Source organism: Microcaecilia unicolor, chromosome 6 (genome assembly GCF_901765095.1).
Source record: "Microcaecilia unicolor chromosome 6, aMicUni1.1, whole genome shotgun sequence".
NCBI classification, from domain to species: Eukaryota; Metazoa; Chordata; class Amphibia; order Gymnophiona; family Siphonopidae; genus Microcaecilia; species Microcaecilia unicolor.
In genome coordinates, this window is record NC_044036.1 from 248078293 (window position 1) to 248102867 (window position 24575).

Here is a 24575-nt window from a genome sequence, read left to right on the forward strand (position 1 = left end):
GAGGAATGCCGCTGGCGCTCCCTGATTGGTGTCTAGTAGTGACAGATGCCAGCCTGAAGGGCTGGGGCGCACATTGCAAGGGGAAGCATGCCCAGGGTCTATGGACACCCGAGGAGTCGGAGTGGTTCATCAACCGCCTGGAGTTGAAAGCGGTGTTTCTGGCGCTTCTGGCCTTTCAAGTGACCCTGGAAGGATTGGCTGTCAGAGTGATGTCGGACAACACGACAGCAGTGGCCTACATAAATCGACAAGGCGGCACTCAGTGCAGAGCACTGGCTGCGCAGGCCGAACAGATTTGCCACTGGGCCGAGCTGCATCTTCAGTTTTTGTCGGCAGCTCACATTGCACGTCAGAGCAACGTGCAAGCCGATTATCTAAGCAGGCATCAGATCGATCCAGCAGAATGGGAACTAGCAGACAAAGTATTCCTGCAGATATGTGCCAAATGGGGCAAGTCCGTGATGGATCTTATGGCGACAAGTTCAAATGCCAAAGTCCCGTGCTTCTTCAGCAGACGGAGAGATCCTCGCTCGGCAGGGTTGGATGCCTTGACTCAGCCCTGGCCTCCGGGCCTACTATACGTGTTCCCTCTGTGGCCCTTGATAGGGCGCGTGCTCCTGCGGATTCGGCTGCACCCAGGAGAAGTGGTCCTCATCGCCCCGGATTGGCCCAGGAGGCCTTGGTATGCGGACCTCCGACAGATGCTAGTGGATTCTCCCCTTCCTTTACCTCTGGTACCGAACCTGTTGTCACAGGGCCCGGTAGCCATGGAGGACGCCTGCCGCTTTGTTCTTATGGCATGGCGATTGAGAGGGCGCAATTGAGGGACAAAGGCTATTCAAACACAGTCATTTCCACTCTCCTGCAGGCCCACAAGCGTTCCACTTCCGTGGCTTATGCCAGGATTTGGCGCCAGTTTGAGTCTTGGTGTGCTTCAAAAGCGATCACACCCATGCGGGCTCCTGTCTCGCCGAGTCTGGACTTTTTACAGGATGGTGTACAAAAAGGCTTGCCCTATAATTCCCTGCGGGTGCAAGTGGCAGCGTTGGCCTCCCTTCGTGGTAAGGTTGAAGGCGTGTCTTTAGCTGCTCATCCAGATGTGGCACGGTTTCTTAGTGGTGTGCTCCGGCCTTCCGTGCGAGCACCCTGTCCAGCTTGGAACCTGGGGCTAGTTTTGAAGGCCCTGCAGGCTTCTCCTTTTGAGCCGCTTCGGCGAGCATCGGAGAAAGATTTGACATTAAAGGCCGTTTTTTCTTGTGGCCATTACTTCGGCGAGACGGGTGTCAGAGCTCCAGGCACTGTCCTGTAGAGACCCATTTCTGCAATTCTCAGAGTCCGGGGTCATGGTTCGGACCGTGCCTTCCTTCATGCCTAAGGTGGTTTCAGTGTTTCACCTAAACCAGCCTATTTTCTTGCCCTCCTTTGATAAGGAGGAGTTTCCAGAATCTTTTGGGCAGTTGCACCTGTTGGATGTGCGCAGGACTCTGCTGCAGTATCTGCGAGTTACTATCTCTTTCAGGGTCTATGATCATCTGTTTGTTTTGCTATCAGGTCCTCGCAGAGGGTCTCCAGCGTCTAAAGCCACTATTGCCTGCTGGCTCAAAGAAATTATCTTTTCAGCTTATCTGCTTACCGGCCGGTCTCCGCTTGTAGCGTTTAAGGCGCATTCTACCAGAGTGATTTCTTCCTCTTGGGCTGAAACTGGAGCACTCTCTCGTCAAGAGATATGCAGTGCAGCAACATGGGCATCTAAGCTCTCTTTTGCCCGACATTACAGGCTGGATGTGGCTGCTAGGAGGGATGCGCGTTTTGGAGCACAAGTGCTAGCGCGTGGTGTGACCTGTTCCCACCCTATATAGGGATTGCTTTGTTACATCCCATACGTAATGGCTTCATCTGCTTGATGCCAAGGAAGGGAAAATTAGGTTCTTACCTTGGTAATTTTCTTTCCTTTAGTCATAGCAGATGAAGCCATGAGCCCTCCCTGTATGATTGTCTGTATGCTGTGAATCTGTTTCAGGTTCTGTTCTTGTTTCCTGAAGTTCCTTCCTTGGGAGAAAGTTGGAAAACAGTCTTCAGGATTCATGTTCACTTACAGGAGGATGAGTCCATTCGCTCCAGTTTATGTTTTGGAGGATGAGTTTATCCCCTCCAGTTATACAATAAGGAGGACGAGTTTATTCCCTCCAGGAGGATGTGTTCATTCCCTCCTTTTGAGTTCATGCCCTTGTTAAGGGGCCATCGTTCGCTGTGAGGAAAGTTCATGTTATTCCCATTGCGGTTTGCCATACTGCTTTGGAAGCTTCAAATACTGAAGAGGCAGTGGAGCTGGCTGGCCATGAAGCACTGTGAAAAGTTGAGTGCTCTCTATCTCCCCCTGCTGGTTGATGGACACAACCCATACGTAATGGCTTCATCTGCTATGACTAAAGGAAAGAAAATTACCAAGGTAAGAACCTAATTTTCCCTTAACCTTCTACTTAGAGGGCTATGAAATGAAACTTGTGCTAAACATTTTAAAAAATGCATGCTAAATGTCCGCTTAGTGGAATACACTAAAAGTTTGTGTGCCCTCTCCCCCCTCCCCCCCCCCCCCCAAAAAAAAAAAAGAAGACTCTCTAACGGTGGTACAGGCAGAGCACACACAGTAACATGAAAAATGTAATGTACACATAAGAGTCATATTTTCAAAGTACTTAGCCTTCCAAAGTTTCTATGGAACTTTGGAAGGCTAAGTGCTTTGAAAATATGCCTCATAGTCGGTATCCAGATTCCCCAGGTCTGAAATGAAAGGACTAATTAACACACGGGAATTTATCACACCTCCATCTGACCAATCATAGTCCCCCTCACCCACAGCTCAGTGGAAGTTCCTACTCATGCATGCTAGTTGAGGTGTCTCAAATGATAGTAAGTTGTGCCAAAATTAGTACATAACCATATTTATATGAGGTTTCAACATATGCAAATAAGGCATTAGTGAGCACACATATTTAACTTTATATGCTGTCCTCCACATGCTATCAGTCTATATAAATGAGCTTGGACCGACTCACCCGCAAATGCGCAGTAGAGCCTGAAAGTTGAGAGAGCAAAAGTCCAAGCCCCACCTCCACCAGCAGTACAGGCCGAATGTTCAGAGAGCAACATTCCGCGCAGGCGCAGCAGGTCACAGTAATCCATTGCCAGCATCACTGTCCCGCCCCTTCCACTGACGGAGGCTATGTGCATTGCTAAGGGGAGGGAGACAGCAGAAAGAGCAGCAGCAGCCCCCCTCTCTAAGAACCGGACAGCTGCAGAGTCCACCGTGGGAACCGCTTTTGATAGCCTGGTATCCCGAGGTCGCTGGCGCACCAACCTCCACCCCCCCTCCCCGATGTCGCTGCTGCTCCCGCCCCCCTCTATGCCGGGCCCCCTAACTACGCCGCCGCTCCCACCCCTCCACCCCCACGAGGTCGCCGCCGCCGGTGCTACCCCCTCCACCACCCTTCCCCAGGTCGCCGAAGCACCAACCTCCACCCCCCTCCCCAACGTTGCTGCCGCCACTCCCGCCCCCCTCTGTGCCGGGCCCCCTGCACTGACATGACAGCACCTCTCACGTGTGAAAGCGCTGCAGGCAGCAGCAGATCGATCTTCTGTTGCCTGCAGCACTTTCACACAGAGGTGAGAGGCGCTGACATGTCAGTGCAGGGGGCCCGGCATGGAGGGGGGAGGGAGCGGCAGCGAGGAGGGTAGCTGGACATGGGGGGAGGGCAGGGGAGATAGGAGGGTTGCTGGACATGGGGGGGGAGGGCAGGGGAGAGAGGAGGGTTGCTGGACATGGGGGGAGGGCAGGGGAGAGAGGAGGGTTGCTGGACATGGGGGGAGGGCAGGGGAGAGAGGAGGTTTGCTAGATATGGGGGGAGGGCAGGGGAGAGAGCAGGGTTGGTGGACATGGGGGGAGGGCAGGGGACAGAGGAGGGTTGCTGGACATGGGTGGATGGAGGTGAGAATTATTAAATTTACAACAACAAAAAAACTCCACCCTCAACTTTCATTTCTTCCTTTCGCTCTTTTATTACATTTTTAAAGACAAAAAGCACGTTTTAATGGGCTTAACGGCTAGTTTTGTATATATTCAAAGGCTGTCACCTGCCGCAGAACAAGCGTTAAGAGGTTGTGTATACAGAATTTCAGTAATCTATGTTAAGCTGTCTATAATGAAAGAGTTGATTGACACAGGCAGTTTAAACTTCTGTTCTCTACCCTCCACCAGAAACTGACCCAGACCCCTTATGCAACTCTGAATAATGAGCTTGTATCATTCCGGATGATCCTGGTCTCTCTGTATTAGCTTATGGGGCTGTGGTGCCCTGAGCCAGCGTTTATTTTTATTTTTTTCTGTACATGGGCGAATCTTGCAGTATGAGCCAGAGATGTAAATTTTCAGTAGCCTGATCAGTGCCATTCAGCTAAATCCATATTTCCTTGGCATCTGGCTATACTGTTCTACACAAATGGGCGTTATCCCCTCCTGCCAGCAGATGGAGGTAGAGAAAAAGGCTGAGCTTTACCAGTGACCTCACTGTGGGCCATATGCACTAAACTTAGCGAGCCAGCAACGTGGTTTTTAAACAGGTTCTAGACTGTTTAGCGCGCAAGTAGTAAACCGGGACATGCACAAAAGGTTTTTCCTGTCACAGTAGCAGCTAACAAAAACGGAATGCAAATGAGCTAATTACTATTATAATGTGAATGGAATGTGATGCGATGCACTACTGTTTCTGACCCCATGCACAAAAGCAGTCCCTACCTTTACGTGGAAATTTTAACGTGAGATACTTCATTATCGCAAGTAGGAGAAGCGGAAAAACAAGGCAGGGAAGATGGAGCAGAAAAAAATATATATCTATATACCAGCTTACACGCAGCTTCTTTGCGTGTATGAAAGCCGTGCCATATGTTTCTTTTTCAAATTACATTTTACTGGCAAAAAATGGGGGGGGGGGGGGGGGGGGGGCAGAGTACCGAAATGTAAAGCGTGAACGTAATAGTGACTTACCAAAAATGCAAGGAAAACAATGGTCCATCAATGAAAGCGTCTGTGGGAAACGGGCTTGGTTCCACCCCCAGCTGTTTCTGCTGCTTCCTTCTATTGGCCAGCTGACATCCTAGAACACCCATCTCCATGAAGATGGACTCTCATTGGCTGGCTGCTGTCCCAACTCCTCCTCCCTGCAGGGCTTCCCTGATGACATCACTTTAGAGCTGTGAACTGATTGGATCCGAACTTCCTGGTGTCCCCCTCCACAGAGAGGGGCTAAACCAATTGGACAGCATCAGCCTGGGATGTCCTGCTCACTCACTACTGGAGGGGGACACTAGGAAATTCGGATCCAATCAGTTCATAGCTCTAAAGTGATGTCATCAGGGAAGTCCTGCAGGGAGGAGGAATTGGGACAGCAGCCAGCCAATGAGAGTCCATCTTCATGGAGATGGGCGTTCTAGGATGTCAGCCAGCCAATAAAAGGAAGCAGCAGCAACAGCTGTGGTGGAACCAAGCACTGATGCTGCTGATTCTTCACAGAAGAGCGGAGAGCAGCAGAGAGGTTTTTCCCATTTATTTCCCAGCATTGGGAGGCAGGGAGCTGCAATACAGGTATGCCCATCCAAACAAAAGGTGCTTTTGTAAAAAAAAAAAAAAAAGGTTAAATCGTCTGCTTTCACACACGCAGCTTGTCTGCATGTATGAAAGCCGTCTGTAGCATGCGAAGAGCAGCCACACATAGCGATTGACTGTTCTGCGCATAATCAGCTCTCTGACCTGCTTCCCCCATATCGCATGCAAATGAGCTGGGTTGCCAAAGCAATGTTCAGCTCATTTGCATGCGATTTTCTTTGTGAATCCCTCTGTGTTTCTAAATCGGTAAATGTTTACTGATTGGGAAACGCAGACAGATCCTTAACGAGACCTTTGTGCATCTGGCTGTATATTAGCTGATGATGCTCCTTGGAAAGATCCATTAATTGTCTCTTTCCATAGCGTCCCACAGATCAATCCAGAGTCGAGTGGGTTATGTCCCTCTACCAGCAGGTGGAGGTAGAGAGAACTTCAGAGGTTTACTGTACGTGAACATGTGCAGCCACCTTATCCTCTGTATTCTCTTTATCTCAGCAGGTGGATGGGCATCTCCTGTGCAGCTCTGAATTGGTTAGCTCCTGGTCTGGTCCCAGTGGAGCTTTCAGGGTTGAGATGGCCTAGTCTTAGGGACTAGGTGCAAACCTGGTGGTGCCAGGTCTCTCCTTTCCTCCCCCTCTCTATCCTCTCTGGGTCTTCCCTGAGGGGAATTGGCTAAGAGGTATTTTGCCTCTCCTAGTCTATTGTGGTACCTTCCGTTGCTCCAGCTTCCTCTCCTGCCTCAAAAAGAAAAGAAGGCCATTGAGCACACAAGCAAGAACAAATTTCAGGCTACTGCCATCAGCTAATGCCAGTTTGCAATACTGGCCGGTGTGTGAAAGGACCCAACTTTGCAGTGGTGCCAGTTCCCCGACCAGGGTGAGTATTGTTTAATAGCTGGCGGCAGAATTTACCAGAAACGGTTCTGTTATTAAGCTGATCTGGCGGACGCTGCTCCTACTGCCTGCTGTTGTGCGACCGGAACGGGGAGCCTTGGATTCTTCTTGGCTTTGTTTTTTGTTTTTGGCGGGCAAGATAGAGTTTTCTGGGACTCCTGTGCCAGCGGGTGCCATCTTGTCTCCCCACCTTCACACATAGTGCGGCGGAGATGCCAGCGCTCCTTGGTAGGTGTGTTTCCCTCTGCGATGCACATTTTTTGTTCCATAGACCTGGCTTTACTGAGGGGAAGACTGAAGGAGAACTCTCGGTCCCCTGCCGTTCTGTGGACTCATTGGGAGTCATACATTCTCCCGCATCTTCTGAGTAGCCTCAGAACTGCACAGACAGATGGGTTATGCAGTCTGACCAGCAGGTGGAAACTGAGAATAACTGACTTCTGAGTTCACCTTTAGCCATGCTGTGCAGTCCCCAGAAAGTCAGTAGTTTTCAGTCTCCAGCAGGTGGTGGACATTCTTAGACTATGCAGCCTCGGCCAAGTGTTAGGTCTTCTGGAGATCTGTTGGAAAAAGGATAGATAAGATTTTGGCTGTATCTTGCTTTATTCCCTCTCGGGGCTAGCAAGTTGCGGAGTGGACGTGGGCTGAAGCCTGCAGGGGTGTCACACGCGGACGGCTGGGTTCCTTCTCCCTTTCCTCCACGTTCCTTTGGGACAGTTTTGGTGTGTGCCTTGGCAGTTCTACTCTGCATAGTGGCAGCCAGCCAGCCTTGAAAACGGTAGGATCTGCTTCAACTCAGGAAAACTTTTTATAAAAAGAGAAGGGTTTTTGCTTCCCCTCGTAGTGTCGGGTAAGCTGTCTGTCCACAGGTTTGAGCATGTTTCTGTGGCTGTGGAGTACATTGCAGGCTTTCGGGTCCCTTTACCATGGCAAGTGAGCAGCAGTGTTGAACAGTGAAAAATGTAAATAGTGCTCGACCTGCGTGTGGTGCAGTGTAGACTCCGGGAGTTTGCAAATATTGTATTGCCCGCATAGGGGGCCAATTCAAAGTCGGTGGCGATTCCAGGCTGGAGCCCTTCAGGTACATGATGGAGGCTGGCAGTTTGAGCGTGCAGGAGGTGGCAGCAGTCCTGTCTTTTGTGGAAACCGCTGCTGTGTTGGTTTCAGTTTTAGGATCAAAGCAGTCTCTCTGTGGCTGGAGTTCATGTCAGTACTATTCAGACCAAATAATTTATTTTGGTATGTATCAAGCATTTTACATGCATTAGACAGGAGGTCAGACTGAACAGGCACCAGGTAGGCCGTGGGGGCTGCCTTCTCCTCCCGCTAAGCATCAGAGGCTGGATTGGGAAGAAGAATTCCTTGTAGAGACAGGTTTTCCTCTTTCAGAGGATGATTTTCCAGAAGAGGGCGAACTGTTGAACACCTAGGGTATGGGGGAGAGGAGAAGCCCTGGATGGAGCATTTCCATTGGGGAGGATTTTTCTGTGGTGAGGATCTTCCATAGGAAGGAGTGCAGGAGCTCATCAGCCAGGTTTCAGCTGTCCTAAATTAACCTGCTTAGCTATGTGGGCCCAGCACTAAATATCTGCCAGGACCCGCATAACTTTTTAAATGTTTTTATAGCCCCCCTCCCCCAAGGTCCCTTTCCTGGCCTCCAAATAGCCCCCCTCCTCCCCTATCCCCCAGTAGTTTGCGTAGCACTGCGAGCTGCCGTGAGAAGTTGTGGCAGCCATTTTAGGAGCCCAGCTGCAAAGGGCAGGAGAGAGAGGACTTTGCTTCTGCCTACAATGATCACTAGGACCACCAAGAAGTAAAGGTTGACTGGGGGGAGGGCTACCTGCACCACAGCGGGGTTGGGGGGGTGAGGCAGCCTTCTGGGGAGATGGGAGGGGCTTGCATTCTCACTGATTTCGGGGGGGCGGAAGGAGAGGGAGGGCTATTTGAAGACTGGGAAGGGGACCGGGGGCTCTAAAAACTTTTTAAAAGTTATGCAAGTCCTGGCCGATATTCAGTTGGGGCCCTCATAACTGTCCTATGCGGGCCTTGGCTGAATATCTGCTCAGGTTCGTGTAGGCTCTGGCAGCCAGCCTGTCCACATATAGCTCCCAATATTCAGTGCCGGTGCCCGGGCATGGCCCAGCACTGAATATTGGGGACTACTCTAGCCAGCGATGATAAGCATTAAAAAAAAACGCTGAGTTGTCTCCGGCTGAATATTGGGGGATGTGTTTCTACTAGCAATTTCTTTTGCTTGCCGGATTTTCAAATTGCAAACTCTGTCGTGTAGAGAGCTGTTTCTAATCTTTACAAAAGAAAAGGTGATAGTGTCTTCCTTCCCGAAGTGGTGGCCTTGTTCCATCTTAATCAAACTGTGGCCTTGCCTGTGTTGGGGAAGGGGAAGAGCTTGGTGTAGCAGGGCCAGTTGTAGTGGATGGACATTCAAAGGGAGTCACATATATAACTGAGAAGGACTCGGGAGTTTCGGCACTCAGGTTGTTCATTTTGATTAGTGGTTGTCTGAAAGAAGTAGCATCTAAAAACAAGCTAGCCAAGTGGATTGTTTGCTATTGCATTGGCATATTTGTTTAATGGAAAGCTTGCGCCTTCTCCCCTTATTGCTTATTCCATTAGAGAAGTGTTCTTCAATGCAAGGCCCAGTGGAAGGTTGTGGCCCTCAAAATCTCTGGGGCAGCCCTTATCATCATTCTGGGGTTTGTTTTTTTCTGCTACTCTTTTTCTTTTTACCTGAGCTCAAGACAGAAAAGAGGAAGTGGATGGGAAGAAGAGCCACATGCTAGAAGGACAAATAATTTTACAGCAGACAAAGAGAATGTATTGGAAATTCCCACCTCCTTGAGGTTATACACAATAAAAAGTTTATAGGTGAGCTGGTGGAGTGGATGTTATTAACTAATCAGCAGTGTTGATGTCTCGCATGGGAAGATGTTAGGCAGCTCTCCTGCAGCTTATTTGGATACAAAGTGGCCCCAGCTTTAAAAATTAATGAAAGACCACTACACTAGGGGCCTAGCAACATCATGGGCTGAAGACTTTCTTGTTCTGCCTCTAGAGATTTGTAAAGTAGCAATGTGGTCATTTCTGCATTCTTTTGCTCGTCAAGGCACGGGACAGCTAGAACGAAGGAGGGCAGCAGCACGGAGATCGAGCGATGCCTGCGCTGGTGCATTGAGTGGCGGGCATAGCAGGAGAGGCCTGAAATCAGCGGAACCAGTTGGCGGAACGAGTCACTACCACCCCACTGCCATCCCAGGCAGGGAGAGGCAGGCGAACCTCCCCACGGAAGCTGGCGTTGGAGCCAAGACCGGGATCAATCTTACCCGCACCGCCTCTTCCCTTGACCAACACCCGCACCGCCTCTTCCGAATCCATCCGGTACCGACGGCCACGGAGACGAACGCTCCACCCCCACTTTGTTGCTCAGCCACCTGGACTGCAGAGATGAAAAGAGACCTGGCAGCGGACAGACGACAAAGCAGAGACCCGCGTGGTGGCGAGGAGAGAGCGAGTGACCAACGAGAGGTAGGCAAGAAGGGACGGAGCATCCTGACAGTACGACCAGAGACTCGGGACATCCATGCTTCACCTGAGAAGGACGGCAATCAAGGTGGAGACCTGCACAGCAGCGAGGAAAAGACGAGTGACCAACGGGTAGGAGGCAGGAGGAGACAGAGCACCCTTGCAGCCCGATCGCAAGACCAGAGGTGCACATGTTAACATTACACTAAAAAAAAAAAAGTATCACAAATAGCAGCTCATTATAGACTCACACACTTTATTTGCTTTGTTTGACTGCTCGCTTTTTGCTTTGCTTTGTTTTGAATGCTTTGTTTGGCTGCACTGATTTAAGTGCACTGGGATGATGGCTACAAAGAGAAGGGAAACAGGATTAGTCCTCTGCATACAACGATCTAAATAAACTCACTTCACCACAACCTAATAAACCCTAGCACTAGTTATAGGATTATATGAAATGTTGCCAAGTTTAAATGCATATAGCAGCTCATTATAGACTCACACGCTTTATTTGCTTTATTTGGCTGCTCGCTTTTTGCTTTGCTTTGTTTTGAACGCTTTGTTTGGCTGCTCTGATTTGTTTTAAGTGCACTGTGATGACGACTACAAAGAGAAGTGGAAACAGGATCAGTCCTCTGCATACAACGAACTAAATAAACTCACTTCACCACAACCTAATAAACCCTAGCACTAGTTATAGGATTATTTGAAATGCTGCCAAGCTTAAATGCAAATACAAGCTTGCTTCGCTTTGAATGTAAACCAGCTTGATTGTTTGTTACAGCGCTTTAAACACAGATATGAATACCAGTAAAACACTCCTAACCTTTTACTGTCTCACCCTATTCTTACACGCAAACACAACCCACGACCCAGATAACAACAAACCCATAACTCACAAATCATACAGCACTTACACACACACAATGCCCACCCTAAAAAACATCTATAACAAACCACCCACAACACACCAACTCTATGTACAACCTATTTACAACTTACCAGACCAAAGACATAATAACCAACCAAAAGGAAAAATCTCCGTATATGAACACCACCAACAAAAAGAGAAAAACAACAACAACAAATTCAACCACCGAAGAAACAGACAACTTATAAAAATAAACACATCGAACCCCCCCATAGAACCATACCGCTCAGTCCAACTAGGATACATTAATGCAAGATCAGCAGTAAGCAACTCAGTAGATATACTAGACTGGATCATCACAGATAAATTAGACCTTCTTTTTATCACAGAAACCTGGTTCCACAGCCCCACAGACCCCGTCATCTTAGAAACATGCCCACCAGAATACAAAATAACCCACTGGACAAGAAATGGAAAAAAAGAGGGGGCGGAATAGCCATAATTTACAAACCCGAATTCACCATCACAACCACGGGTGAATCCACCTCACCACAACTTGAAATTGCCTCGACAAGAATTAATCATCCAAACCTAATAGGACACCTTAACGCAATCCTATTCTACAGGCCACCAGGAAAATGGCAAGACTCCCAAACACATCTCATGGACTTCATCTCGAACACATGTGTCTCTGCCTCAAACATCCTTATAATAGGAGACATCAACCTACACCTTGAAGACGACACCTCAACCAGCACACGAGAATGCAAAGAATTCTTAAAACTCTGGGATCTGCACGCACCCAACACACACAAAAGGACACACACTAGACATCATAACACACAAATTCGACCCAGACTCAACTATCCTACTTACTGACACAAGATGGTCAGACCACCATAAAGCAAATGTCTCTCTACTGGCGAAAAACAAACATAAACGCAATCAACAAATATGAGCGAACAACATACACCACGAGAGGAAAAATAGATCCCACAATATTCTGGCAACAGATCTACCAGAACGAATGGTCAACAAACGCTGACACCATCCAATTCCTCCAAGAATGGGACGATATATGCACAACAACATTAGACAAAATCGCCCCAATCCAAACCAGAACATCACATAGGAAAAAATCAAATCCATGGTTCACCGAAGAGCTGAAAAAACTAAAAACACAAGTCAGGAAACTAGAACGCGCATGGAACAAAATGAGAGATGAACAAACACTAAATTCGTGGAAACTACTTCGGAGGAAATACAAATATACCATAAAACAGACTAAAAGACTACATTACAAAACAATAATAGGACCAAACTACAAAGACACACACAAACTCTTCTACCTTGTGAATAAACTGTTAGACACCACACCAGTTACAAACAACAGCAAAGACATACCAGATGTTGACAACCTTGCATAGTACTTCAAGGAGAAAATCATACAATTACGACTTAAAATACCCGCCAGCCCTATTGAATACGCCACACTTCTAGACTGTCTAGACCCAGAAGACGGAACATACCCAGCAGACAGAACCTGGACCGATTTCGAATTACTATCAGAAGACCTCATCTCTGAAACCCTTAAAAGATTTACCAAATCCAACTGCAAACTAGATATATGCCCAAACAACCTCATGAAATCAGCTCCTCAACAATTCATAATAGACCTAACGAACCACGTAAACTTCATGCTACAAAACGGACTTTTCCCAAAGGAAAAAGAAAAAAATTTTACTCACCCCAATACCCAAAGATACAAAGAAAAGCGCAAGCGAAATAACTAATTACAGACCAATAGCATCGATACCACTAATAACCAAAATAACCGAAGGAATGGTAACAAAACAACTTACAAACTATCTAAACAAGTTCTCAATATTGCATGATGCCCAATCAGGATTCCGGTCGAATCACAGCACAGAAACAGTATTAATTTCCCTAATGACTAAGTTTAAACAAATGATTGCAACCGGCAACAATATACTCCTCCTACAATTCGACATGTCAAGTGCCTTTGACATGGTTGACCACGGAATCCTATTACACATACTTGAATATTTTGGCATTGGAGGAAATGTCCTAAACTGGCTCAAGGGGTTCCTAACCCTGCGTTCATATCAAGTCACATCAAACTCAACTACGTCTGCTGCATGGACACCTGAATGTGGAGTACCGCAAGGATCACCTCTCTCACCAACCATTTTCAATTTAATGATGATTCCCTTGGCAAAACTCCTATCAAACCATAACCTTAACCCATATATATACGCCGACGATGTAACAATATACATCCCTTTCAAAGAAGACATTAAAGAAATCCTCAATGAAATCAACCAAAGTCTACACATCATGAACACCTGGGCAGATGCATTTCGATTGAAACTAAACGCAGAAAAAACTCAATGCCTGATACCTCCCAATACAACACGAATGAATTTACCGCTGTAAACACACCAAAACTAAACCTTCAAATCTCAGAAACTTTAAAAATCCTTGGAGTCACTATTGACCGCCACCTAACACTCGAAACTCATGCAAACAACACAACTAAAAAGATGTTCTACTGCATGTGGAAACTGAAAAGAATAAGACCATTCTTCCCAAGATCCGTCTTTCGCAGCCTAGTGCAATCCCTCGTACTTAGCCATCTGGATTACTGCAACTCACTATACGCATGTTGTAAAGAGCAAATACTGAGGAAACTTCAAACAGCCCAGAACACAGCAGCCAGACTCATCTTCGGAAAACCGAAATATGAAAGTGCAAAACCCTTACGAGAGAAGCTACATTGGCTCCCACTCAAAGAATGCATTACTTTTAAAGTATGCACATTAGTCCACAAAATCATTCACAGTGAAGCCCCAGCCTACATGTCTGACTTAATAGACTTACCACCCAGAAACGCTAAAAGATCATCCCAAACTTTCCTCAACTTCCACTTCCCTAATTGCAAAGGCATAAAATACAAGACGCTGCACGCATCAACCTTTTCTTACAGGAGCACGCAATTCTGGAATACATTGCCACGCAACCTGAGAATGATCTACGAATTAACCAACTTCCACAAACTATTGAAGACTCATCTTTTTGATAAAATTTACTCGAAGGATCAAAACACATGAAGTCCACACTCATTTCAGGAATGCATCAATACATTCACTTCTGAATTCTTATCCCCCGTAATTCTACCACACTCATACCTTCATTCACAGAAAAAATGTATACCGAATATTCTCTTGCTAATGTTTGTTGCCCTATCAGTTTCCCGTTGTCTCTCTCCACTGTTCCACTGTTCTTTTCCTCTGTTCTTACTCCCTTAACGATATTTTGACTTTGTCTTGCATAACTCCTCACAATGTAACCAATAACCGAGTTGTAACAAATCGTATTCCATCATTTACAATGTATTGTAAGCCACATTGAACCCGCAAATAGGTGGGAAAATGTGGGATACAAATGCAATAAATAAATAAATTGAGTGGATATTCAGTCTCATCAGGATGCAGCCTTTGGAGCTCGGATTTTTGAAGTGGGGCTGAGAGGGTTCTGCCCTTAGTGATCAAACAAAGTAAGACCACCTTTTGTAGATTTTATTTCGCAACAGTTATTATCTTTTGAATTGTTATTATTGCTTGGTGAGATTAATCTCCACCTGGAGAATCAGTCCGGCCAGGATGTTGCAGATTTTCTGTCTATTTTAGACATCCACTCAATACATACTTGTAATTTGCAGATTACTCATGATAAAGGTTATATTTTAGATTGGTTGTCAGTCTTAAAAGACTTCAACAAAAGATGCTATTTGAAAATATGTCCCATGGTCTGACCACAATCTGGCTGATTTTATTCTTTCCTTAGCTGTACCTGTTCATAGTTCTGCCCCAAGTATTATACAATTCAGGCGTAAAATATATCCTTCCCAATTTTTGGGGCGTGTTCTCTCTAAGTTTGATCTCTCTACTACAACTGACCCTTTGGCATGTTTGTTCTCTCTTCATCAGTGGGGAGTCTGTCCCCATTAATTATGAAATTCAAACCACTTAGACATCGGCTTATCTGGTATAATAAAGATCTTGCTGAGCTAAAGAGATCTTGTTGTAAACTGGAACATCTTTGGAGGAGAAAGGAAAAAACAGACTGTTAAACTGAACTAGAAATTAACTTACCAGCGATATAAAATAGCATTTCAAAGTGCTAAGCGAGCCTATTCTGTTCAGATTGAAGATCACGCTTTAGATCAAAGGAAGCTTTTTCAGCTATTTTGCAAATTGACAACTTCTTATTTAAGGACACCTTACCCTCTAGTCCATTAGCAGACACTTTAGCTGCTTATTTTTTTAGAAAATTACACAGATTGTCTAAATCCAATTGTTTTCTGGACTGTTGTCCCTCATATCTTATGAGAGACATTCTAACACAGATAATTGACTGGCTAGCTTCCTTTTTGAATGATTTCCTGCTATCAGGTTCATTTCCACCTCATTTGGGTGGCATTATCTTAATACCAGCCAGTTATAGATTGGTAGCATGCAAGCATTCCTCTCCTTGCTAAACTGTTGGAAGTAACTGTCCACATTTATTACAGTTTGGATTTAGGCCTAGCCATTCAACTGAAACGGTTTTGTTAATTTTCGTTTGTGAAGCAAAGGCTTTATTTGCTCAAGGTAAGTCTATTGTTGAATGTCCAATCTTAAGGCTGGCTTTGATACAGTTGAAATCATATCTTGCTCTATAAGTTAAGCTCCTTGGGCCTATTGGGTAAGATTTTGCAGTGAATGAATTAGTTTTTGACTCATAGATTTTATAAGGTAAAAATGGCTGACAGATTTTCTGAGGAATGGATATCACCATGTGGGGTGCCTCTGGGCTCCCCACTCTCTCTGTCTTTATTTAATATTTATATGATTTCCTTTTGTGATGGTTATTCTCACCTGGGGGTGATATTTTTCTCTTATGTAGATATGTTTTTGTTGATTTCTGTTGAGGTAAACTCAACTTCTACGCTTTCTATTATTGCTCAGTGTGTATCTAGAATTGAACAACTGATCTTAGCACATAGTTTCAAGTTAAAAATAAAGGTAAAACTGAAGTCTTATAGTTGAGCTGTTTAGATTCCCTAGTTCCATCTGATTTGAAACTAGCAAATAATTTGACATTGAAAGTAGAAAAAGTTTCTAGAGTTCTTGGGGTGCTTTTAGATACTACGTTGTCGTTGACGCCACAAATCAATGCAGTGATTAAGACCACTTTTTTAAAACTACATCAGTTTAGAAATATTTGCTCTCTATTTGTGGAAAAGCATTTTTCTATTTTAGTTCAGTCAGTAGTTCTGTCTTACCTAGGTTATTGCAATGGATTATACTGTTTGTTGTCAGCCCAGGCTCTCTCCCGTTTACAGGTCCTACAAAATACAGCAGCCAACATGATTTTCTGTTTAAAAATAAAAAAAGACACCTTGTTTGTTAAACCTGCAGTGGCTGCCAGTTAAGGCTCCTATTTCCTATAAATTAGCCTGCTAGGTCTATAAACATTTTGAAGGATGCTGCCCGGAATAGATAACTGAATTATTTACATTTCTTGCTTCACCTTCATTTTCTCAAACAGGTGGTACTCGCTGCCTTTATTTTCCTTCTGTTTTAGGGCTGAAATATAGAAACTCTTTACAATTCTCTTTTATATATCAGGCGGTCCAGACTTGAAATTCATTGCCCTTAGGGATTAAAACCTAAGCCCACTTATTTGTCTTTTCACAAAAGCTAAAAACGTACCTCTTTTCTGAGCTTTATTGATTTTCTTTCTAGTATAGAGATTGTTTGGTTTTCTTTTGTTTGTAATACGCTTTGAACCAACTTTGTTGGGGGTTGGTGGACTACAAATACCATGTCATCATCATCCACTGCTTTGCTTCCCATTCATTTGTGCTGGTCTGGAAGGATGCTATGGAAGGAGAAATTAGAACTTACCTGCTAATTTACTTTCCTTTTCTTCCTCTAGACCAGCAGAGGACCCACCCTGATCTGTTAGTGTCGCGCCTCACGCGCTCGCCGCGCTCTCGAGGACCTTGGCATACCTTCAGGCTTCGTCCCCGGGAGCGCGGGGTTTGTGAGTCCTTAAGGCAAAATCACCTTCCAGGTAGAAAGCAGGAAAGACTGAACCGGAACTCCGGACTGGAGTTGTACACCGGAACACTCGGAACTGAAACGCACCGGACGGGTGCGCACTGGAGTGGGGCCGGCTGGACTGGACACACTGGAGTGGCCCCACTGGACTGGAACATACAAGAGTGAAACCCGCTGGGCTGGAACACACTGGAGCGGAACCCGCAGAACTGGAACCCCCTGGACCTAGGCTTCACCTACACTTGACTGCCTACCCCCTCGGGTTGAGCCTTCAGGTTCTGGCAGCCGGTAGGACTTACAGGAGCAGCAGGCATGAAGATCCAGGAGTGCCCCCTGGCACCTAGGCGAAGGCAAGGCAGACAATCAGGAACTATCCGGGTTCTGGTAATCAGCAGGAATCAACACAATGACAAGTAAGCTGGACCCAGGCGCATAGAGACGCTGTACCCGGGCAACCCAGTCATACACAAGAACATACACAGAGCAGACTCAAGAGGCTTGGAAGGCTATACACCAGCTGACAACTAAGCTGTGCCCCAGCTAACAAGTCATACCCTGAACCCAAACACAGGAGACTAGCAAGGCTTGACACAGGCTACAGCCAGCGGGGCCTAAGCTGGCTAGTCTCACTCTAGGAACAAACACAATCTTGGAATAGTGGCTAGCAAAGGCGGCTAGTCTAACACTAGAAACAAACACAGACTTGGAAATGGCTAGCAGGATGGCTAGCTGACACAAGGAACAAACATGGAACACTAGTAAAGCTATGCACCGGCAACAAGCCAGACGGTGCCTAAGCTACCTAGTCATACCTTGGAAACAAACATAGAGCACTAGTAAAGCTATGCACAGGCAACAAGCCAGACGGTGCCTAAGCTAACTAGTCATACCTTGGAAACAAACATAGAGCACTAGTAAAGCTATGCACCGGCAACAAGCCAGACGGTGCCTAAGCTAACTAGTCATACCTTGGAAACAAACATAGAACACTAGTAAAGCTATGCACCGGCAACAAGCCAGACGGTGCCTTAGCTAACTAGTCATACCTTGGAAACAAACACATAGAACTAGTAAGGCTATGCACAGGCAACAAGCCAGGCGGTGCCTAAGCTAACTAGTCTGAACAAACATAAAACACTAGCAAAGCTATACACAGGCTATAAGCTACACAGTGCCTAAGCTAGCTAGTCAAACAAACATAGAAACTCACACAGAGCAAACACTGACACCGGGTACAGAGCACTCTATACACCAGGACCTTTGGATGATATAGATGAGGTGAGATACAAAGGCCAGGACTGTAGTCTTCAGATGACTAATAAAGCCCAGCAACACCAGAGCCACAGGTGCAGCAATCACCTTGCAACCAAACAGAGGCTTGACACTCAGAGCAGGCATCCCATAGAAAGTAACAGCGGGAGCCATCTTGGATACTGGCAGAGACGAAGAGGCGGCAGCCATCTTGGAAGAGGCATAGCCCACACAGGTGAGGTTCAGTAGGGCAATCAGCACACAGAGCCAGAGAGAACCTAAGACAAACACAGACACAGAGACAAGCAGAAGCCAGCACAGACACTGACTCCCAGAAACAGGGTAAGTCTGAAGGGTGGCACGGCCACAAACGGGACAGTATCCCTTCCTCAAGACCCCCCTCTCGGTCTCCCGGAGGCGGTCGGGTATCCAGGGGTAACTATGATGAAACTTCCTGATAGGTCTCAAAAGCCGGACATAGATCACTGGGCTGGAAGTCACAAGGAAGATCAAAACTGGCAGACAAAAGTAGAACTTGTGACCAGGAAGCTCCTTCGAGTCACCATGGGGCAACCTCAGGAACATGGAGACATCAAGAGGAACACAATTCAAAAGTAACCCTCTCCTGAGGGAACCCCCAATGTCCTGAACCTCTTGGCAAGTCCATGAAATGACAGGAACAGGGCTGGAGTCACTACTCCAGCTGACCTTAGAAGCTGGGCTGAGGCTCAAGGTGGCATTCCCATCTTGGCAGGAGCTAGAAGTCTGAACAGAAATGGATCTGGAACTAGCACCCGGGTTGGCCTCAACCCCTTGACTGGAACTGGATTCAGGAGCTTGACTGGAACGGGAACTCAACAGAAAGTCAGCCTCCTGACGGACACTGGAACTTAGGACGACCTCAACATCTTGGTCGGACTTGGAACTAGACATAGACTCAGCCTCCTGGCTGGAACTAGAACTCGGAACAGGCTTAGCATCATGGTTAGAACTGGAACTTGGAAGAGATTCAGCTGCAGGGCTGGACGCCCCTCTCTGGCCGGACTGGGACGTCTCTCTAACCTTAGCTTCGGGCGGCCTCTGCCGAACAGGGTTCAAGAGGAGACGGCCCTGGTATCCCCAGAGCATGCTAGCAGGCTGAAATGCAGAAAATGGGCTTCTCCGGGCTCCAAGCCGTTGAACACACCCTCTCTCCGCTATTGCTTCGGAGATCTTCTCCCAGGCTGAATCAACACAAGGTCTACCACAGTCCTCTGGGAACATCATCTCTTCCTCAATAGCAGACTCAATATCGTGGCTGACCTCTGCACTCGGTGCAGATTCAGCATCTTGACTGGACTTGCAACTCGATCCAGGCTCAGCATCTTGACTGGACTTGCAACTCGAGACGCCCTCTGCCTCCTGGCAGGGACGGAACTTTAACTGAGGCTTGGCCGAACACACCCTCAGGGCAGGGATCGGCGGCTCGATCTGGAGCGCTCCTCGAACTGGACTCAGTGGCTTGACTGGACGGGTCACTTGAACAAGAACCGGAGACCTGACCCGAAGCGCCACTTGCACAGGAATCTGAGGCTCCATCGAAGGCTTCCTTCGGACTGGACTCAGAGACTTCAAAGGGCGTGCCATTTGAAGGAGGACTGGAGGCTCGACCCGAAGCGCCATTTGCACAGGAATCTGAGGCTCCATCGACAGCTTCCCTCGGACTGGACTCGGCAGCTTCCAAGGGCGTGCCACTTGAATGAGGACTGGAGGCTCGACCTGAAGCGCCACTTGCACCGGAATCTGAGGCTCCCTCGACAGCTTCCCTCGGACTGGACTCGGAGACTTCCAAGGGCATGCCATTTGAAGGAGGACTGGAGGCTCGACCCGAAGTGCCACTTGCACAGGAATCTGAGGCTCCATCGACAGCCTCCCTCGGACTGGACTCGGAGACCTCAAAGGGCAGGCTATTTGAAGGAGGACTGGAGGCTCGACCTGAAGTGCCACTTGCACAGGAATCTGAGGCTCCATCGACCGCTTTCCTCGAACTGGTCTCAGAGACTTAAGCCTCCTCGTTACTTGGACTGGAAGAGGAGGTTCAGTATGAAGCATCCCCTGGACTGGACTCAAGCGCCTAGGAGGCCGCGCCACTTGAACTGAGGTCTGGGGCTTGGTCTGACGCTTCCCTCGGCCCGACCGCAGTGGCTTGACTAGAGGCTTCACTGGAGCCCCTCTTCGAACTGGACTCAGCATCTGTGGACTATGATCCCGATGACGACTTGCCCCACCATAGTATGGCCGGCTACTCGGCTGAGGTGGGCGAAAAAACTCGGGCGGAGAACAGTCCCGGCTTCTTTCAAGCTCAGACTCCAGAGTATCCCATAGATCAGGGTCCTCCCGAAGTTGGCGGCGGTACTCACTGAGCGTGATGGCCGAATTCATATCAGAAACTGGGTCATAGAGGCCAAAAACTGGGTCATAATGGCACAGACTTCGGTAAATCCGCTCTTTCTCCGCTGCTGCTTCAGGAGTAGCCATAAAGGCTGGATTCGTCAGAAGTATCTCTCGGTATTTCTCCAGGCTTGTCTTGGGATCCAAAATAGAAACTAGACTGTCCTCGGAATCAGAAAAAAAAGATTTTTTGGCAGTTCCCCTGGGATGGTCCGTAGGGCACGAACTCCTGGGCATGAAACCCACCTGGACTGATGATCTCGCCGAACTCATGGCCTTTGTATTCTGTCGCGCCTCACGCGCTCGCCGCGCTCTCGAGGACCTTGGCATACCTTCAGGCTTCGTCCCCGGGAGCGCGGGGTTTGTGAGTCCTTAAGGCAAAATCACCTTCCAGGTAGAAAGCAGGAAAGACTGAACCGGAACTCCGGACTGGAGTTGTACACCGGAACACTCGGAACTGAAACGCACCGGACGGGTGCGCACTGGAGTGGGGCCGGCTGGACTGGACACACTGGAGTGGCCCCACTGGACTGGAACATACAAGAGTGAAACCCGCTGGGCTGGAACACACTGGAGCGGAACCCGCAGAACTGGAACCCCCTGGACCTAGGCTTCACCTACACTTGACTGCCTACCCCCTCGGGTTGAGCCTTCAGGTTCTGGCAGCCGGTAGGACTTACAGGAGCAGCAGGCATGAAGATCCAGGAGTGCCCCCTGGCACCTAGGCGAAGGCAAGGCAGACAATCAGGAACTATCCGGGTTCTGGTAATCAGCAGGAATCAACACAATGACAAGTAAGCTGGACCCAGGCGCATAGAGACGCTGTACCCGGGCAACCCAGTCATACACAAGAACATACACAGAGCAGACTCAAGAGGCTTGGAAGGCTATACACCAGCTGACAACTAAGCTGTGCCCCAGCTAACAAGTCATACCCTGAACCCAAACACAGGAGACTAGCAAGGCTTGACACAGGCTACAGCCAGCGGGGCCTAAGCTGGCTAGTCTCACTCTAGGAACAAACACAATCTTGGAATAGTGGCTAGCAAAGGCGGCTAGTCTAACACTAGAAACAAACACAGACTTGGAAATGGCTAGCAGGATGGCTAGCTGACACAAGGAACAAACATGGAACACTAGTAAAGCTATGCACCGGCAACAAGCCAGACGGTGCCTAAGCTACCTAGTCATACCTTGGAAACAAACATAGAGCACTAGTAAAGCTATGCACAGGCAACAAGCCAGACGGTGCCTAAGCTAACTAGTCATACCTTGGAAACAAACATAGAGCACTAGTAAAGCTATGCACCGGCAACAAGCCAGACGGTGCCTAAGCTAACTAGTCATACCTTGGAAACAAACATAGAACACTAGTAAAGCTATGCACCGGCAACAAGCCAGACGGTGCCTTAGCTAACTAGTCATACCTTGGAAACAAACACATAGAACTAGTAAGGCTATGCACAGGCAACAAGCCAGGCGGTGCCTAAGCTAACTAGTCTGAACAAACATAAAACACTAGCAAAGCTATACACAGGCTATAAGCTACACAGTGCCTAAGCTAGCTAGTCAAACAAACATAGAAACTCACACAGAGCAAACACTGACACCGGGTACAGAGCACTCTATACACCAGGACCTTTGGATGATATAGATGAGGTGAGATACAAAGGCCAGGACTGTAGTCTTCAGATGACTAATAAAGCCCAGCAACACCAGAGCCACAGGTGCAGCAATCACCTTGCAACCAAACAGAGGCTTGACACTCAGAGCAGGCATCCCATAGAAAGTAACAGCGGGAGCCATCTTGGATACTGGCAGAGACGAAGAGGCGGCAGCCATCTTGGAAGAGGCATAGCCCACACAGGTGAGGTTCAGTAGGGCAATCAGCACACAGAGCCAGAGAGAACCTAAGACAAACACAGACACAGAGACAAGCAGAAGCCAGCACAGACACTGACTCCCAGAAACAGGGTAAGTCTGAAGGGTGGCACGGCCACAAACGGGACAGTTAGTTTTCTGTTGGGTAGATGTCCTTCAGAAGTACTCTGCACAGTTGCCCTAGGTGGCTGCAAGGTGTTCATAGTTTAGTGTTGCCAGTTGCTGTTGTTAAATAGAATAAAATAACATAACATTTTAAAAGTCTACAGACAAATGTAGAATGAATGTGGAAGAGAAGCAGCAACCCAGAGTGCTTGGCTTACTTTTCTGTGCCTAAGTGCCCTGAGAGGGAAGCCCATAGTTAGCCTTTTGTGGGTCTGTTCTGCTTGGCTATTCAATAACTGACTTTCTGGGGACTGCACAACAGCATAGGTGAACTCAGAAGTCAGTTCTCAGTTTCCACTTGCTGGTTAGAATTTATCCTTTGCATATGATGTAATCTAATTTGCATATGAATATATGCTAATTTTAGCATCTAACCATTAAGGTTTTTGGGTGCTAGTTAGTGTGCACTCTAGCTGTTGGTTGGTGTCAAACTATTTATGCAGCGTGTTTAATGAGCTTATCATGTATGCTAAGCTTTAGTGGATAGACTTAAGAATGTTTGAAAGTAATTTAGCATACTACCTGTGTTTTGGGGTCTGTTTTTGCATACTGTTGTTAATTACATTGCATTCATACAACTTGAATATGCTATCAATTGTTCTTCTTGATTGTGAGCCACACTGAACCTGAACTTGTTTGGGATAATGTGGGTTACAAATGTCATAAATAAAATAAATATAACAACAGATGTACATAGAAGAAAACTCAGTGTGGGAAAATTGCTAGTTCTTTTTGCCTAGAGCTTGTTAATTATTCTATCAGGACTATGATGCTACTGAAGCAATACCAGCTGTTTGTGCCTGTACCATCAAAGGGGGAGAAAGCCAGTGACTCATATCAAGCAATGGAAAAGATTTGATTAGCAATTAGTAGACAAACTTTGGGTATGTTGTGTAGGAAATGAATGAGAGTGGGCAGGCAACTGGGCACTGTTTTTTTTTTTTTTTTTTGTAATGACCATGTACTTAATGGACAAGCAGATTCCCAGACACTTTGTACTCTTCAGCTCCATTTTATCATCATGTTGTAGGGAATTTAAACCAGACTGATGGTAGAAGAGGAAAATCTGAAAATAAAGAATATTTGATCACTCTCACTGATAAATATCCTTAAGATCACAGAAGGGGATATAAACCAAACTATAAGAGAAAATAACATAAGCAGGTAACCATGTTAGCTATTATAGAAGAGTGGCCTAGTAGGTAGAGGCTGAGAACCAAGGAATTCAGGATTTAAATCTTGTTTCTCCCACTGCTTTGTGACCTTGGTAGCTTTGTCCTTTACTAACATAGCTAACAAACTTAAAATTGTAAGCCCCCCGAGGAAGGGGAATATCTAGTATACCTGTATGTTTACTCACCTTTTTAATTTGCACCTGACTTTTCTCATAAGGGCAACCTAGTTAGACTTGCCTGGAGGGAGTCCTTGACTGAGAATTATTGCGATGGTTATTATAGAGGGGAGAAAGTTTAATAGCATCAGTAAAGGATGGTTAAATTTCTGATTGGGCTGATGGTCCAAAGGTGCAGGACTAACCTGTGATTCAAAATAAAGGACTTTCTTAAATATTTAGGAATTGGTATTCAGTGGCACTTATCCAGGTAGGAGCAGCTTGTGCCTGAGAAGTGCTGTTCACTAGGGCCAGTCACTGATTTTCAACATCATTATACAGGTAATGCTGCTAAAAATTACCATTGGCCACTCTTGCACTAAGGCAGAGCTGGGAGTTATCCGATTAGTGGAGATATTCAGTCTACAAA

The 24575-nt window shown here is 46.9% G+C and overlaps 1 protein-coding gene across 2 annotated transcripts in view; it reads left to right on the forward strand.

Moving 5' to 3' along the window:
• NELFB (negative elongation factor complex member B) overlaps positions 1-24575 on the forward strand; it is a 200497-nt gene that overhangs the window by 53696 nt on the left and 122226 nt on the right. The window lies entirely within an intron of this gene.